The 16,449-nt window shown below is 44.6% G+C and overlaps 1 protein-coding gene across 3 annotated transcripts in view; it reads right to left on the minus strand.

The window, feature by feature from the left end:
* The window catches only part of LRRC8D (leucine rich repeat containing 8 VRAC subunit D), a 184,668-nt gene that overhangs the window by 54,805 nt on the left and 113,414 nt on the right, over nt 1-16,449 (minus strand). The gene's annotated exons all lie outside the window — the stretch shown is intronic.

The raw sequence follows: 16,449 nt of genomic DNA on the forward strand, positions 1-16,449 counted from the left end.
TCGCGGAGGGGGAGGAGGGAGTCGGAGCAGCCCGATTTCGGGCTGATCCTGGCTCCCCCTCGTCCCTTCCGATCGTGGAGGGGGAGGAGGGAGTCGGAGCAGCCCGATTTCGGGCTGATCCTGGCTCCCCCTCGCCCCTTCCGATCGTGGAGGGGGAGGAGGGAGTCGGAGCAGCCCGATTTCGGGCTGATCCTGGCTCCCCCTCGTCCCTTCCGATCGTGGAGGGGGAGGAGGGAGTCGGAGCAGCCCGATTTCGGGCTGCTCCGATGTGGCCCCGCCCCTTGGCCCCGCCCCTTGCTCCCCGCCCCTTGCCCCCCCCTGATTTTCATCCTGGCTACGCCCCTGGACATATCTAAGAATGCATCAGGCCTAAGTTCATTCATCAACGATAACAGTTTTGCTGCTGCCTCCTTTTCTACCTTTTCTGTCGTATCCAATGAAATGAGGACTTTCTGAGCCCTTTCATAGCTGGCAAATGACTTCACATTTACATTCCTGGAAAATGAGGCAAGACCCACTAAAATGTTTTCACAGTAAGATATCCAGTTAGTTTGCAAGAGCTGTCACGGAGATGGCCTGGAATGTGTTTCTAGACTGCAGCCCAACTTTTAGCTATACATTTGTACATCTAGAGTTTTTCTCCCAGTTTTAAGCAATCTCAACTGTCTTGATGTTATTGTTTTTTTACCACAATGTTTTTTGAAGGACCAATGTGATCCAATAAGAAAACCATACCTTCAGTACATCTTTGTGACTGCTCTCAAGTGACTTTTCTGTTTATGTCCCTGAATGAATAACTTCCGTATCTGCAGCACAGACCACCTTGGTCCCAAGAAGGGTGGAAAAGCTGTCGTCTTGCCTGCTGTCAGCTATGTCTAAAAAAATCCAATTATTGTTTGAAAGGCATTCTAACAACTTGAGAAAGACAGTTGGCGAATTGCAGCAAAAAATCATGAACTTAGGGGTTTTTTTAAAAAAATAAATTCCATGACATTTCTTTCGTCTTGTTTCAGATCTTTTGACTGACAACTGTTTCACCACCTAACACAATGTCAATCTCATTCATCTGAACACAACACAAGGGAAAGACTGAGAGGGAGAAGGGAGGGGGCTGGCAGAGTTCCATGGATTTGGAAGAAAACATTCATCTACAGTCACACAGTTTACAATCATTGACGAAGTGCATGACTTTCCAAGCGCCTTAAAGAATGTGGATTTGTCACGTTTCTTCCATCAATGGAACAGAAAGCAAGCAGCGGTGTGTCAGAAGATAACTGAGCATTTGTGACAGCGCCTTTTCTGCAACATATAGGATTCTCTCCATTTGGTGTCTCTCCAACTGCATTCTACAAGACTCCTTGCCGCCGCCACCTCCCCCCAACCTTTTTTCATCACCTTCCACCCTTCAAAGCAAAATCTGACAACTTCTATCCTATGGTGGGCTTTAAAACTGCTATCTGTTGTACACTTGGGCCTAAACCTGTGTCTGTGCTAGAACATTTCACACTGTGAGAAGGTTGGGGGTGCTAGCCTATGTGAATTCACCTCCATATTAAAATTCCGTACACAGGACACTAGTGCCATGTTCAGGCATTTGCCCCAAAATGCAGTTTAAAATGCAGTGCCTGGCGTGCTATGGTCCATGGGGTCACGAAGAGTCGGACACGACTAAACAACAGCAGCAGCAGTTTAAAAGTGGGCATGGGGCCAAGAGCACACACACAAGCCTGCCCCCCATGTACAGAGAAGCGGACACGGAGCAATGGATTAAAACTACAAGAAAGAAGATTCCACCTAAACATTAGGAGGAACTTCCTGACAGTAAGAGCTGTTCGGCAGTGGAATTTGCTGCCAAGGAGTGTGGTGGAGTCTCCTTCTTTGGAGGTCTTTAAGCAGAGGCTTGACAGCCATATGTCAAGAATTCTTTGATGTTGTTTCCTGCTTGGCAGGGGGTTGGACTGGATGGCCCTTGTGGTCTCTTCCAACTCCATGATTCTATGATTCTACATCAGGCTCAATCTTCTCATGTTGCGCAGGGAGAGTCTAGGGACTGAGTAGACAGAAACTTCACACACACACACACACACACACACACACACACACACAGAGAGAGAGAGAGAGAGAGAGAGAGAGAGAGAGAGAGAGAGAGAGAGAGATATGCTCAGATGAGCATCTCAACAGGGCTACAATGTCAGGGTGAAAGGCTCGAGCCCAGCTTTCTCCCTAAATGCTAAATTTTCTGCATTCCATCATGTCATCCCTTACTTGAAGACAGAAGTAGTTAAGATTCGCAAAGTTCTTTGGAGGAAATTCCTGGTTAAAGTCATATGCCCAGGTTGCCCAGAAGGAACGGGCAATCTTTCTCAATACAGTACTTGTATCAGAGAGACTTGGGTGCTGCTCGTCATCGCAGTCGCATCCTTTGTTTTCCTTTTGGGGGGCGTGAGGCTGAAGTTGTCAGGATTCATATCTGTTTAGCCAACAAGGATGTAAGTAGACTGGTTCTTATGTAATGGCTCCGGGTCCACATTTGTCGCGCTGACAGTGTTAGTGAATATTGTAATCCCTCTCAGCCTACTTGCAGCATCAGCGTTCTGTGTTTGTTTCGGGGTCAACTGGATTCCACAGAAAGTTCGGAAAGTTCTTCCATGTTCTTTAGGTTGTAAAAGGAATCTTGTGGAATTCACCTTCAATTCCTGGGTGAGATTCCTCCGTTTTCAGCATGTTGCTGCAACGTTTTTCTCGTCATCTTGCATTACGTTAGCTAAATGCACATTTAAAATGCCCAGGGGTGGGTGGGGTGGAGCTGAAATCTCGTCTGGTCTTCATTCCAAGGGCAGAGAAGATGCAGAAGAGACCCAGGCAGAAGATGATGCCAACATCAATATTATACCTTATGATCTGAGCAAGACGCCTTATACTGGAAGTCCCCCTCCCCACCAAAAAAAACACGACCAGACTTTCTTTTTTAAGCACAATACTTTTCCATGTATAAGACCAGGCATAGGCAAACTTGGCTCTCCAGATGTTTCGGAACTACAACTCCCATGATCCCTGACCACTGGCCCTGTTAGCTAGGGGTCATGGGAGTTGTAGTTCCAAAACATCTGGAGGTTGCCTATGCCTGTATAAGACTATTTTTTTTACTCTAAAATAATGTTCAAAATCTGGGCTCATCTTATACATGGATAGTATCTCCCCCCCCCATTTTCTTAAACCCAAGTCCCCCAAAATAGGGGTGTCTTATACATGGGGGTGTCTTATAGACGGAAAAATACAGCATGTTAGAGCACATTTTGTTGTTATCATAAGGATTTATAAAAAATATCCAATGTGCACTAATGCTGTACAAACATAACTTCTTTTTAAATAAAAAATCCCAGTCCATATGATTGACAGTCTACTCTAAAAGAAGAAGGAAGTTAAGAAAGAAAAAAGGAGAACTGTACTAGGGAGAATGAAAAGAAAAGAGAGAAGAGTTAATCTATTTTAGGAGTAGGGAGGGTTTGTTTTTTTAAAAAATAGAACATCAAGAAGGAAATGCAACAGAGAGAATATGCATTTTCAATCATTTCTTAAAGCAAGGAAAAATAAAAGAGGCAGCAAGGTGAATATCAGAGGGAGAGACAGGGAGATTTCCACACAAGAGAGAAGGCAGGGAGACACAAACAGCCCAAGATAGTGGCGGTTTAATATGATTAGTGCCTGATGAACAGATATAGATAGAGAGGCAGCGAAGGAAACATACGAATAGGATCAGAGAACATGAGTAGAAAAGTTGTGGCCCTATTGTTTATTCATATAGCGTCATCTATGTACATGATGCAGGACAGAGAATGGGTTTGATGGATTCCTACGCAAAGGAGCTTACAATCCAAAATAGACGCAGGGGAGCAAGAAAGAAACAGAGGAAACTAAGACAGACATAACAGATTTAAACCAAAAGTTAGGAAGACTGGTGAGCAAAACTTTGCAATAATTTGCAATAATTTCCCTTTTTTGTTTATTTGTTTCAGCCACGTACCATATAATGTATGAACATGTGACCAGTGCTTTTTCCCCTGGGGGTATGCATACCCCTAAACATTTTGTGAATCTTTGTACTTTTGTCCATTTATTGTATTTATTTCCCCCGATTTGAACTTAAAAATGGTGATTTTATTGAGTCCAAATGAGAGTGCCCCTAAACTTTTTTTAGGGGGGGGGAGCACTGTGTGTGGCACTTTACAGGGGTCCATTTTGGGCAAATTCCAGTAGAATTGGGTCAGGACGCATTTACACACAAAACAATACCGATGTTGATGATTGTTGTTGTTGTTGTTTAGTCGTTTAGTCGTGTCCGACTCTTCGTGACCCCATGGACCATAGCACACCAGGCACTCCTGTCTTGCACTGCCTCCCGCAGTTTGGTCAAACTCATGTTCGTAGCTTCGAGAACACTGTCCAACCATCTTGTCCTCTGTCGTCCCCTTCTCCTAGTGCCCTCCATCTTTCCCAACATCAGGGTCTTTCCCAAAGATTCCTCTCTTCTCATGAGGTGGCCAAAGTATTGGAGCCTCAGCTTCACGATCTGTCCTTCCAGGGAGCACTCAGGGCTGATTTCCTTAAGAATGGATAGGTTTGATCTTCTTGCAGTCCATGGGACTCTCAAGAGTCTCCTCCAGCACCACAATTCAAAAGCATCAATTCTTCGGCGATCAGCCTTCTTTATGGTCCAGCTCTCACTTCCATACATCACTACTGGGAAAACCATAGCTTTAACTATACGGACCTTTGTCGGCAAGGTGATGTCTCTGCTTTTTAAGATGCTGTCTAGGTTTGTCATTGCTTTTCTCCCAAGAAGCAGGCGTCTTTTAATTTCGTGACTGCTGTCACCATCTGCAGTGATCAAGGAGCCCAAGAAAGTAAAATCTCTCACTGCCTCCATTTCTTCCCCTTCTATTTGCCAGGAGGTGATGGGACCAATGGCCATGATCTTGGTTTTTTTGATGTTGAGCTTCAGACCATATTTTGCGCTCTCCTCTTTCACCCTCATTAAAAGGTTCTTTAATTCCTCCTCGCTTTCTGCCATCAAGGTTGTGTCATCTGCATATCTGAGGTTGTTGATATTTCTTCCGGCAATCTTAATTCCGGCTTGGGATACATCTAGTCCAGCCTTTCGCATGATGAATTCTGCATATAAGTTAAATAAGCAGGGAGACAATATACAACCTTGTCGTACTCCTTTCCCAATTTTGAACCAATCAGTTGTTCCATATCCAGTTCTAATTGTAGCTTCTTGTCCCACATGGAGATTTCTCAGGAGACAGATGAGGTGATCAGGCACTCCCATTTCTTTAAGAACTTGCCATAGTTTGCTGTGGTCGACACAGTCAAAGGCTTTTGCATAGTTGATGAAGCAGAAGTAGACGTTTTTCTGGAACTCTCTAGCTTTCTCCATAATCCAGCGCATGTTTGCTATTTGGTCTCTGGTTCCTCTGCCCTTTCGAAATCCAGCTTGCACTTCTGGATTTCTGGATGTTGATGATACATAAATCAAAGATACTTCATGGCAGTGATGGAGTATTCACAAGCTTGTTTTTACAAATATTTCTAAAGGGCTGTTTGCGCTGAGGCTCTCAGAGCACTGCACAATTTAAAAGCACAAACATTATTTAAAAACAGCAGCATAACCCAAAACCGACAGAAGAACCCCAGCATAAAACCCCGCCGATCCGAGAACTTGCACTAAAATGCTTTGGCAAATTAAAAGCAAAAAACAGAGAGTTGTCACCAGGCGAGCCACCCTGGGGAAGGCATTCAACTACTGGGGTCCCATTGCAAAGAAGGCCCTGTCCAAACTTCCACTCACCTCACATCAGAAGAGAAAGGGACATGGAGGAGACACAAATCTCATCTGATGCAACGATTGTAAAAGCGTGTGCATTGTGGGAAGAAGATGAATGTATCACGAGCTCTTGCTCTGCTAAAAGGCATGTCTTACAAACCCCTCAGTGGTGCTGAAGTCCAAGTCCATTTTTCTACAAGGCCTCCTGGAAATGGCCAAAGGTCACCGTTTAGAGAAGCCAGAGAGGGGCGTTAAGAGGTCAACCTCGTAGAGTTATAGAATTCCTACCAACTGAAATCATTGGTTGCAATCACACACACTCGAAGGAAGACTAAACCAATTGTTCCCAGGTATTTGCTTATATACAATACTTTTTCTGAGCGAAGTACTTTGGGTCAGAGAAATTCTCTTCTGCTCTCCGCAGTGGTTATTATTAATCCTAAAGCGGCTGGCTTTGCACAAACTGCTGATTCAAGTACTTCCCAGAAAGGGCGCGGGGGGGGGGTTCAAACGGTATATTAAGGAAATCTGATTCCTATATATCTCCAGGTGTAATCTGAGCAACTACTAAAAGGGAGTTTCCTTCCTTGTGCTTCTTGTGTGCCAAGAACTTAAAATGCAAAGTAGAAATCGAGTTTTTCGCTATTCAGAACTGTTTATTTAAGGACATCCCACTAGATAAACAATCAATAGTAAATCTCGTTCCACACTCAACTGGTTTTGAAACAAAAAAACTTGTGTTGTGGGGCGGAAGGCTGATGCATTACATAAACAACACTGCCGTTTAAAAAGAGTTTGCTTTTTAAAGGCATCTCAATTGTTTGTGGGTTTTGCGGGTGAGGAGGGAGGGAGCAGTTTGCAAGCCATAGCCTACTGTGTAGATCTTGTGGGCTTCTGCATACCACCAATTTATTTTGGGGTGGGGGCAGTGGAGAAGATGGGACAATGGCATGATGTGAAATAAATTTTGGAAAATAAAAGAATCTGATGTGTCTAGTGGGTTGCTGAACCTGACTAGTCCGCTGCATGGAGACCGTGGGTAGCAATTAAAGACAGGCTCTATGTGGTAGCCACACTGTGTGTGCCTCAGGCCATAGAAAGCTTGCCCCAAATGTATTTCACTATCTAAAGGTAAAGGGGCCCCTGACCATCAGGTCCAGTCGTGTCCAACTCTGGGGTTGCGGCGCTCATCTCGCTCTATAGGCCGAGGGAGCCGGCATTTGTCCACAGACAGCTTCTGGGTCATGTGGCCAGCATGACTAAGCCGCTTCTGGCGAACCAGAGCAGCACACGGAAACGCTGTCTACCTTCCTGCCAGAGTGGTACCTATTTATCTACTTGCACTTTGATGTGCTTTTGAACTGCTAGGTGGGCAGGAGCTGGGACCGAGCAACGGGAGCTCACCCCGTTGCAGGGATTCGAACCGCCGACCTTCTGATCAGCAAGCCCTAGACTCTGTGATTTAACCCACAGCGCCACCTGGGTCCCTATTTCACTATCTACAGAATTAAAACAGCTCGGTATTTTTGAGGGAGGGTGGTGGTTGCTTTTGACGTGGGTAAATCACCTGACTCAGAAGAAAACACAAAATGGCTAGATCAGGGGGTCAGCAGTGCCATCGCCGTACACCAATATTTAGCTATACAGTGGTACCTTGGTTCTCAAACACCTTGGTATTCAAACGCTTTGGTTGTCAAACGTCTTAAAACCCAGAAGTTAAGTGTTCCAGTTTTCAAACGTTTTTCGGAAGCTGAACGTCCAATGCAGCTGTCGGCTATTGTTTCCGGGGCACCTGCACCAATCAGAAGCTGCACCTTGCTTTTCAAACATTTCAAAAGTCAAACGGACTTCCGGAACGGATTAAGTGTGCCACTTTTGTTTTTGAGACTTTATTGGTTAATTTGTTTTTGTGACTGTGTGGAACCCAGTTCAGCTACTGATTGATTGATTGATTGATTGATTGTGTGACTGCAGAAATGGATAAAAGCCCCCCATCCAAACAATGACTCATCAGTGCATGAAAGAAAAAAAATTAATTTTAATTTTTATCATCTACAATACTGTCTTATTTATTTTAAAGTACAGTACATTGATTATTGCTTTCATTTTATGGATTAATGGTCTCGTTAGATAGTAAAACTTCATGTTAAATTGCTGTTTTAGGGGTTGTTTTTAAAAGTCTGGAACGGACTAATCCCTTTTGCATTACTTTCTATAGGAAAATGTGCCTTGGTTTTGGAACGCTTTGGTTTTGGAATGGACTTCTGGAACGGACTAAGTTTGAGAACCATGTTTACCACTGTATGCATCTTCTAAACTGAAAAATGGGAGTAGCACACACCATATCAGAAATATAGGTTACAATGGGACAGGTCCAATATCGTCCACAGAACCACACATAACTGCATTGCTGGATTGGACAAAAGACCCCGTAGAGACCAGACACACCAGCTGGGAAGTCCGCAAGCAGAGAGAGCACGACAAAAGATTAATATGCCACCATCAATTTAAGAAGCGGAATAGGGCAGTTTGCAATCTAAAACCCAACACAGGAGAAACCGAGGGAAAAGGAGGGAACGGTAAAATGGGAAAGGACTGTGCAATTGTTTCAGTTATATGGGCTTGTTCACAGGCATAAAAATGCAGCGCGGCTTGGGAACTGGGGAGCTGTGCCAAAGGCTTTATACGAAAGGTTAAAATTGGAGGAGGGATTTGAAGGAAGCAGCAGTCCCATTTAAGAGCCAGCGTGGAAGAAAGGTCAGAGTCGTTTGAGGGAGCAGCCATCCTGTGGTATTTGCCTCCAGCAAATGGCATTCAGACGAGGCACACTGCCTCTGGAAAAAAGGAGGCTCCGTTTAGTTCTCATGGCGAGTAGCTGCCACTAGACTTATCCTCTAAGAATTTCATTTAGAAGCCGTCCACGCAAAGGGCTGTCACAACATCCCAATGCAATAAATGTTGCAAAGTAAGTGTGTGCATAATTACATGGCAGGCTGCTCTTTTTCAGCCACCCTGCGTTCCCTTTCCTCTGCCACGGTATTATGATTGCCTTTCGCTTGAAAATCATCTTTGGACCCATTCCCTTTTCACAGATCTACCTTATCTGATCTCACCCGCAGTATAGACAGCAGATGCTAGCACACAGAATCATAGAGCTGGAAGGGATGGCAAGGGTAATCTAAGTCCAATGCAGGAATCTTTTTTCCCACGTGGGGCTCAGACCCACTGTCAGGAATATGGGCAGGAGTCGGGCTCTGGGGCCTGTGGTGCTTTGCAGGACTAGGGCCTGCCTCAGCTTGTGCTGAAGAAGCAAGGAGTGGCCACTCAGGTGAGGCCACTTGACAACTCACTGCACCTGGTGGCAAGAGCTGGGAGGGATAAAAGCTCAGCATTTCCCTTCAGCTCTTTGCCACAGCAACGCGTTCTCTACCTTGCTATGTCTGGCCTCCTGTTCCTTGATCCTTCGCCTTGCTCCTTGGACCTTCGCCTTGCCAGCGCCCTTCTCCTCGACTCCCAGACCTTCGCCTCCGCCTTGCTCCTTGACCCTCAGGCCCTCGCCTCTGTGACGCCCTGCTCCCCAACCTTCGGTTCCTTGACCCTGCGACTGCCTGCTGCTGGACCCTCAGCCCTGCACCATTCGGACCCCGTTCCTGCTTCCACACCACCATCTTGCCCCTGGTCCTGATGTCCTTAGGCGGGCCTGCTACTCCCGCAGACCAGACCCACAACCCTGAGATTAAGAGTCTCCTGCTCTTACCGACTGAGCAGTGTTCGAAACTGAGATATGAAAGTTAGGAGCTAAACGGCACCTTAAACAGAGGTTAGGGGCACAATGATGGAATGTCTAGGTGTGCTTTTTTTATAAGAAGAATACAAAGCTGGAAATGAACGAACTGCAGCTAAAATCTTATATTCATTTTTTACATGGTCTAGTCCTCATCTGAAGACTGCAAAAAAAAAAACCAAAGCCATACTTCCCCTGGCCGCCCCCGACCCCTAATATTCTTATGAGGGTCCTTTCTCCAATCTTTGGAGAGTGGCTGGAAGTGGGGAGGCAGAAAAGGGTCTTCCTTTCCTTCCAGCAGTAGCAATTTTAATTCTGAAATCTTAGGCGCAGTACAGTGGTATCTAAGTTTACTAATTTTATCCGTTCCGGAAGTCCGTTCTTAAACCGAAGCCTTTCTTAAACCAAGGCGCGCTTCCCCTAATGAGGCCTCTCGCCACCAGTGCCCTTCCACCGTTCGGATTCTGTTCTTAGACCGAGGTAAAGTTTGCAAACTGGGACACTACTTCCGGTTTTGCAGAGTTCGTGAACTGAATATTGTAGTTCGTAAACAGGGCTGTTCTTAAACCGAGGTACCACTGTACTGCACCCAGAGCTCAGAAACGGCTTGCATTAATGAAATTCTCTGTCACAAAACACGCCTAGAACAACGGGAGCTTCGAACGCTGCAACTGAGCTATTTCTTGCTTTCTCGTTCTTCACAGCTTTTACACACCCAGAATCAGAAATTTCATTTTTTTATAATAAAAAAACCACACACACAACAACAATCAATTTAAATCTGGGGGACAGTCCCCATTGTCAGACCTGCATCATTTTAACCAGTTCTTTTGTGTGTGTGTCACTGATACAGAGTACTGTCACCTCTGCTTTTGCTGTCAATGGCAGACATGCCGTGACGGCAGCTACAGCATTTTTATCACAAAATTGTAGAATTTTAGAGTTGGAATGGGCCCCTGAGGATCAACTAAGTTCCAGCCCCCTGCAATGCAAGGCTATGCAGCTGTCCCATATGAAGATCGGACCTGCAACCTTAGCATTGTCAGCACAATGGTCTAACCAACTGAGAACCAGCTGCACCCCGCTGCAGCGCTGACTTAAAGTAATGGTCTGTTGCTAAAACAAGCAGCCAGAATTAGTTCTAGGCATGCTACACTATTTCTCTTCTGTGATTTAAAAACAAGTCAGCATGAATTCAAGGGAACGATTAGTAGTGATTTCATGCCTCCTTCCTTTTAGTTGTTTCATGGTTTTCTTCTTCAATTCTGCCTGAATTATCCACAACCAAGAAGGGAATCTGGTTTTGCCAATCATGGGCATAGGATCATTTGTCAAATGATACGGGGAAAGCGCTAAATCACAGGGCATAATCCAGCCAAGGTGAAACACTTTTAACCTCTCCAAAGAATTAAATGTGTTCTTAAATTTTCCCTTTGGAATTAATTGGAGAGGTATTAATTTTGGATGAATTATGCATTCAGTATTTTGGAAGAAAAGCAATAATGGCAACAACGCATTAGGCAAACAGGGCACAAGTTCACAGAATAATAAAAGAATTGTAGAGCTGGAAGGGAGCACAACGCTCATCTAGTCCAACCCCCTGCAATGCAGGAATCTTTTGCCCAATGTGGGGCTCAAACCCATAACCCTGGGATTAAGAGATTCATGTTCTACCAACTGAACTAGTGATGATAGAGCTAGAGATGAGAGAGAGAGAGAGAGGTGGTTCCTCAGATCACTGACCAAAAGTAAGGGATCTCCACATAAAGTAGGTAACAATGTGCTTACCAGTTTGTGCAATACAAATGTGGTGGGACATATGAAGAGTTCCATTTTCGCAGCTTAAATATTTGCTGGATTAAGCATGAAATCTCGATCCCCTGTGAATGTTTATGAAGCCAATTGGGAATGCATGCAGAAAATGTGACTCAGCACACGGGTGTTTTAATACTAAACAGGCATGAAAACATGTTTTTCAGTAAGAAGAGACTGCATAATTTTGCCTAGAACATTACTTACCAGGCCAGAAAAATCCCTACCCTAACCAGGTATACAACAAAAAACAATGGTTCCACATAATGAGCTTTTAGCTGGGGATGGGGCGGGAATCACTAACCTCCAAATTAACACGACGCAAATGTTCATTCAAGCAACCTGATTAAAAGGAGCCAATGTAAAATCTGTAGCAAAAAAAACCCCACCCCAAAACCGCATGTTAACAGATAGTGTTAAGGGATGTTTTCTTTTCTGCTCTCTTGTTTTTAGAACAATTTACCGGTATTTGTTCAATATTATAATAGATTCTTACACTGTACTTCTTGTTTGTGATCTGAGGTCAATGTTGAAAACCATGCATGCACAATTTACTGTCGGCAGATGTTGGGACATTTCAGACATTCCAAGAATAGACAGACAGTCAAATGAAAACAACCTCAATAGATTTGCTCTTGTGAAATTGGATACGCTCAGGTGCTAACCATGAGCAAAAGAGTGTTTTCAGAAATTATGGCCATGGTCAACCTTGTAAGCGATGCTTATACAAATCGCGTTCTCTCAAATGCAACTTCTTTTTTTCTAATCACCGTAGCAAAATCCAGGTTAACATTGCTGAACCAAAAGAACAAAAGCAAATGTAAAAGGACACCAGAAACTTCTTAATGTACACACAGAATTTTATAGATATCAATAAAAGATAGAGTAGGTAAATGGCAGATAAAGACCAATGTTACAGGCTGATCTACAAACCCAGTGATGAGACAAGTGGAATGCCCCAACATTTCACACTTAATTTTTCATGCTTCGAGATCCTGCGTGATCTCACTATATAGAAGTCACATAAGATAACATTAAAGCACAATGTTATGCATGTTTATTCATAATAATAATAATAATAATTTTTTATTGGCCAAGTACATTTTCCAACATACTTGGAATTTGTTTCGGCTACATTGCAATGTAAACATACACACACTGTTCCACTCACAATACAAATAAGCAAAGAAACCCACCCATAATTGACCTCCCCTTCAGCTGCACATCTACAAATTTAACAATTTAATGGCACAAGGGAAAAAACTGTTCCTGTGCCTGGCCAATTTTGTATATGAAGACCTGTAGCGACGGGAGTAAATCTAGCAGATGATGGCAGGGATGTAAAGGCTCTGCTGCAATTCTCTCTGCTCTCTTCTTAACTCTGGTAGCATAGATTGTCTCTATTGTAGACAAGCTGGCACCAATTACCCTTTCTGCAATTCTTACAGCTCGTTGGAGCCTTTTCTTGTCTGTCTTGGAGGCTGTACCATACCAAGCAGTAATAGAATTACAGAGAACAGTTTCAATGATGCTTCTGTAAAATTGGATCAACACTTTCTGGGGCAATTTAAATTTCCTTAGTTGACGCAGAAAATACAACCTCTGGTGGACCTTTTAAATCATACTATTGATGTAAGGAAGTTTTGCAGATGAGGCTGATCCTAAACCTGTACTGCCTTGTAAGATACCTTTGGGAGAAGAAAAGGCTAAGGAGTAAACCCTACACAAATCTGGAGTGAAGTCCCTAAAACTACAGTGGCGCCTTGTACGCCTCCTTCCGGCAACTCCTGTTGACAAGCTGGTGCCAAACGTATTGCTCTGCTTTCTTTTGAACCATATTAGCAAGGCTGAGGCTGGGGGTGTGGGGGGGGGAGGCTTGCCGTTTGGGCAGCCAAGGACTTCCATACACACTGCCCAGGCTTGTGCCCCGGGGAGGTCACTTCAGTTCTGCTAATCCAGCTGTTTGGCCTTATCCCTGCAGACACACTCGAGACAGACAGATACTAACAACGATATACTCCCCAAATAAATAGATTATATCCAACAGAGCACTAAGTTACTGTCCTGTCAGTGCGAGGATTTATGTTTGTGCCACAGGACTTCCTCCGTCTCCTTAAATCTGTTATGGGGGTTCCCCCAACTTTCTGGAGCAGATCTGAAGAGGACATGCACAGAGAGAGGGAGGGAGGGAGGGACAGAGAGGGCACACTGCACAAACATAAATCCTTGCACTTTGCCATGTTCAAATGCAGGCATCCCCAAACTCAGCCCTCCAGATGTTTTGGGACTACAACTCCCATCATCCCTAGCTAACAGGACCAGTGGTCAGGGATGATGGGAATTGTAGTCCCAAAACATTTGGAGGGCCGAGTTTGGGGATGCCTGTTCAAATGTCACATCAAAACATCTGGCTCTCCAGATGTTGCTGAACTACAACTCCCATCATCCCTGGCCATGGGCCATGCTGGCTGGGATTGATGGGAGCGAAAGGTTCTCCACCCTGCATTAAGCTACAGTTAACCATGGTGTTCACATGAACAAGCAGCATGCTGGTGCAAGCTGCTCAAAACTCCCGGCTCCGCTCCTCTCCTGCTCCTGCTGGGAACAGCCACCACAAGCCTCGGCCTGGTGTGTTGTGCCAACCCAGCTCATGGTTTCTTCCCCCCTCCCCAACAATCTATGAGCAGTAAGCCAAGAACAAACGTTGGTCGCTCCATGGTTTGTTTTGGAGAGGAACAAACCATGAGCCCAGGTTCGGACAGCACAACAAGCCTGCTGTTTGCTGCTCCTGGCACAGCCAGAAGCTGAGAGAGGAGCAAAGATGGGACTTTTGAGCAGAACCATCACACTGCTCTTTAACATTAAACCGCTGTTGAACATTAGCTATGGTTTAATATAACATGCCAAACCGGCCAATGTCTTAAACTACAGTAGAGTAAGTAACGTAGCTGGAGGTTGCTGGATTAGCATCTACCAGGGAATATTCTGAAGCCTTCTATTCACTCCATTGCCTTCAGAGGTATCGTGAGGCTCCCAAGATACTTTTCAATAGCGCTTGTTGGAACACCAACAAATGCAGTTTTCAGAAATAAAGTTTCTGGCCGTCATTGTTATAAATTCAAAAACCACTGTGCAACAAGAGAAGTTGCACCGGTTTTATGGAATAAGGACACAAATAAATCCAGAACTGTGATGATATTATTATTATTATTATTATTATTATTATTATTAATAATAATAATAATAATACCCCGCCCATCTGGCTGGGTTTCCCCAGCCAATCTGGGCGGCTTCCAACAGAATATTAAAATACAATAATTAATCTATTAAACATTAAAAGTTTCCCTAAACAGGGCTGCCTTCAGATGTCTTCTAAAAGTCAGATAGTTGTTCTTTCCTTGACATCTGATGGGAGGGCGTTCCACAGGGCGGGTGCCACTACCGAGAAGGCCCTCTGCCTGGTTCCCTGTAACTTGGCTTCTCGCAGCGAGGGAACTGCCAGAAGGCCCTCGGCGCTGGACCTCAGTGTCCAGGCAGAAAAATGGGTGTGGAGATTTTAAAAAATTACCGCCATTCATCAGATATACCAAACTATTGGTAGCCTTCTAGCTCAGGGTATTTTGATATGATCTTCGCAGTCCTAAATAGATAGCTCACCTGTACTTCCTAGATCTTAAGTCACGAATAGGGCTGCATGGCATAAATGAGTCAACGCATCAAATATTCACTTCAAAAAATATACTGTCAACATCTGTTTTAATTTATATATCTTCCTTGCAGCCACCAAGGCTTAAGCTTCTTTCCCCACAAAACTTTCTTCTCATCTGTGAAAAAGGAGTCAGGTAAAGAAATAGGGAGTTGCAGGCGGCAATGCATAAGCTAAGGCTTAGTCTCATTAATATACTAAAACGGAAGGCAGTTTTCCTGAATCCTGTCAAAGCGAGACTTGTTGCAACGGCGCTTATTTTGTACTGGTTTTTCTGTTCCTTGAAAGATGAATGGCAAAATAACTTGCCTACTCTTCTCCAGGAACTTCCAAGAGATATAACCTACTTCCTCAAAGAACTTTTCAGACCCCTAGAGCTTTTGCACCGTTGCAAGATGAAGGTCCTCTCTGGCAGACTTCCCCAGCTGTTTGGCTGCCCGTCCCCTTTGACAGTTTGCAAGACCTGGAAAATGCCGCCGCAAAGAACACAGGGGTGCCGCACTTCAAAAGGACCTTTGATTCCTTTGTATGAAAGCAACTTTTGGCATGACAGGGAGAGAGAGGCCACGTCAGTTAAAATTAGTGATGTGGAAATGAGCCTGACTTGCAGCACCGGACTGCCAACTTAACTTGCGAGGCAAATCTGTGCCAAAAACACGAGAAGATTCTTCACAGTTAAAAGCTCAACACTGCTGACGACGTTCTCCAACAAAGTTCAGTTATAGCAGACGCTCCCAACCAAAAAATAAAGCTCTGTAATCAATGCATCTTCTGGGAGGGCCAAACAACACACGGCATGGAGATCAGAGATTGCATTTCCCAACATTTCACAGAATATCATTCTATGTGTTGGAAGGGGCCACAAGAGTCATCGATTCCAACGCCCTGCAATTCAGGAATATTTCACTCAACATGGGCCTCGAACCCATGGCCCTGAGATTAAGAGTCTCGTGCTCTACCGACTGAGCTATTCCAAGGTTATATGGCTTATTACTGAAATGCAAGTGCAGGAGGTTGCCAACATGAACCAAGCAATGGTGCTGGGCAAATGAGCATTTAACCCTTGGTGCTAATCAGAACCACTCACACCCACCCCAAAGGGTGCTATTTGCGCTACAGGGCTGGCGTGAGGAGGAAATAAATGTAAGGTAGCTAAGGGCCAAACGAGAAGTGTCAAACAGTTTGGCCTTGCATGGCTGGCTTTCTTTCCAAAACCAACATCCAGCATGATAAGTGAAGGGGAGCTTTAACCCTTTGCCGCCACCACAGGAACCTGCACCCCACAGCAGCTATTTGCAATACAGTACAAGGAAAGCTCAT

Source organism: Zootoca vivipara, chromosome 7, assembly GCF_963506605.1.
Source record: "Zootoca vivipara chromosome 7, rZooViv1.1, whole genome shotgun sequence".
NCBI classification, from domain to species: Eukaryota; Metazoa; Chordata; class Lepidosauria; order Squamata; family Lacertidae; genus Zootoca; species Zootoca vivipara.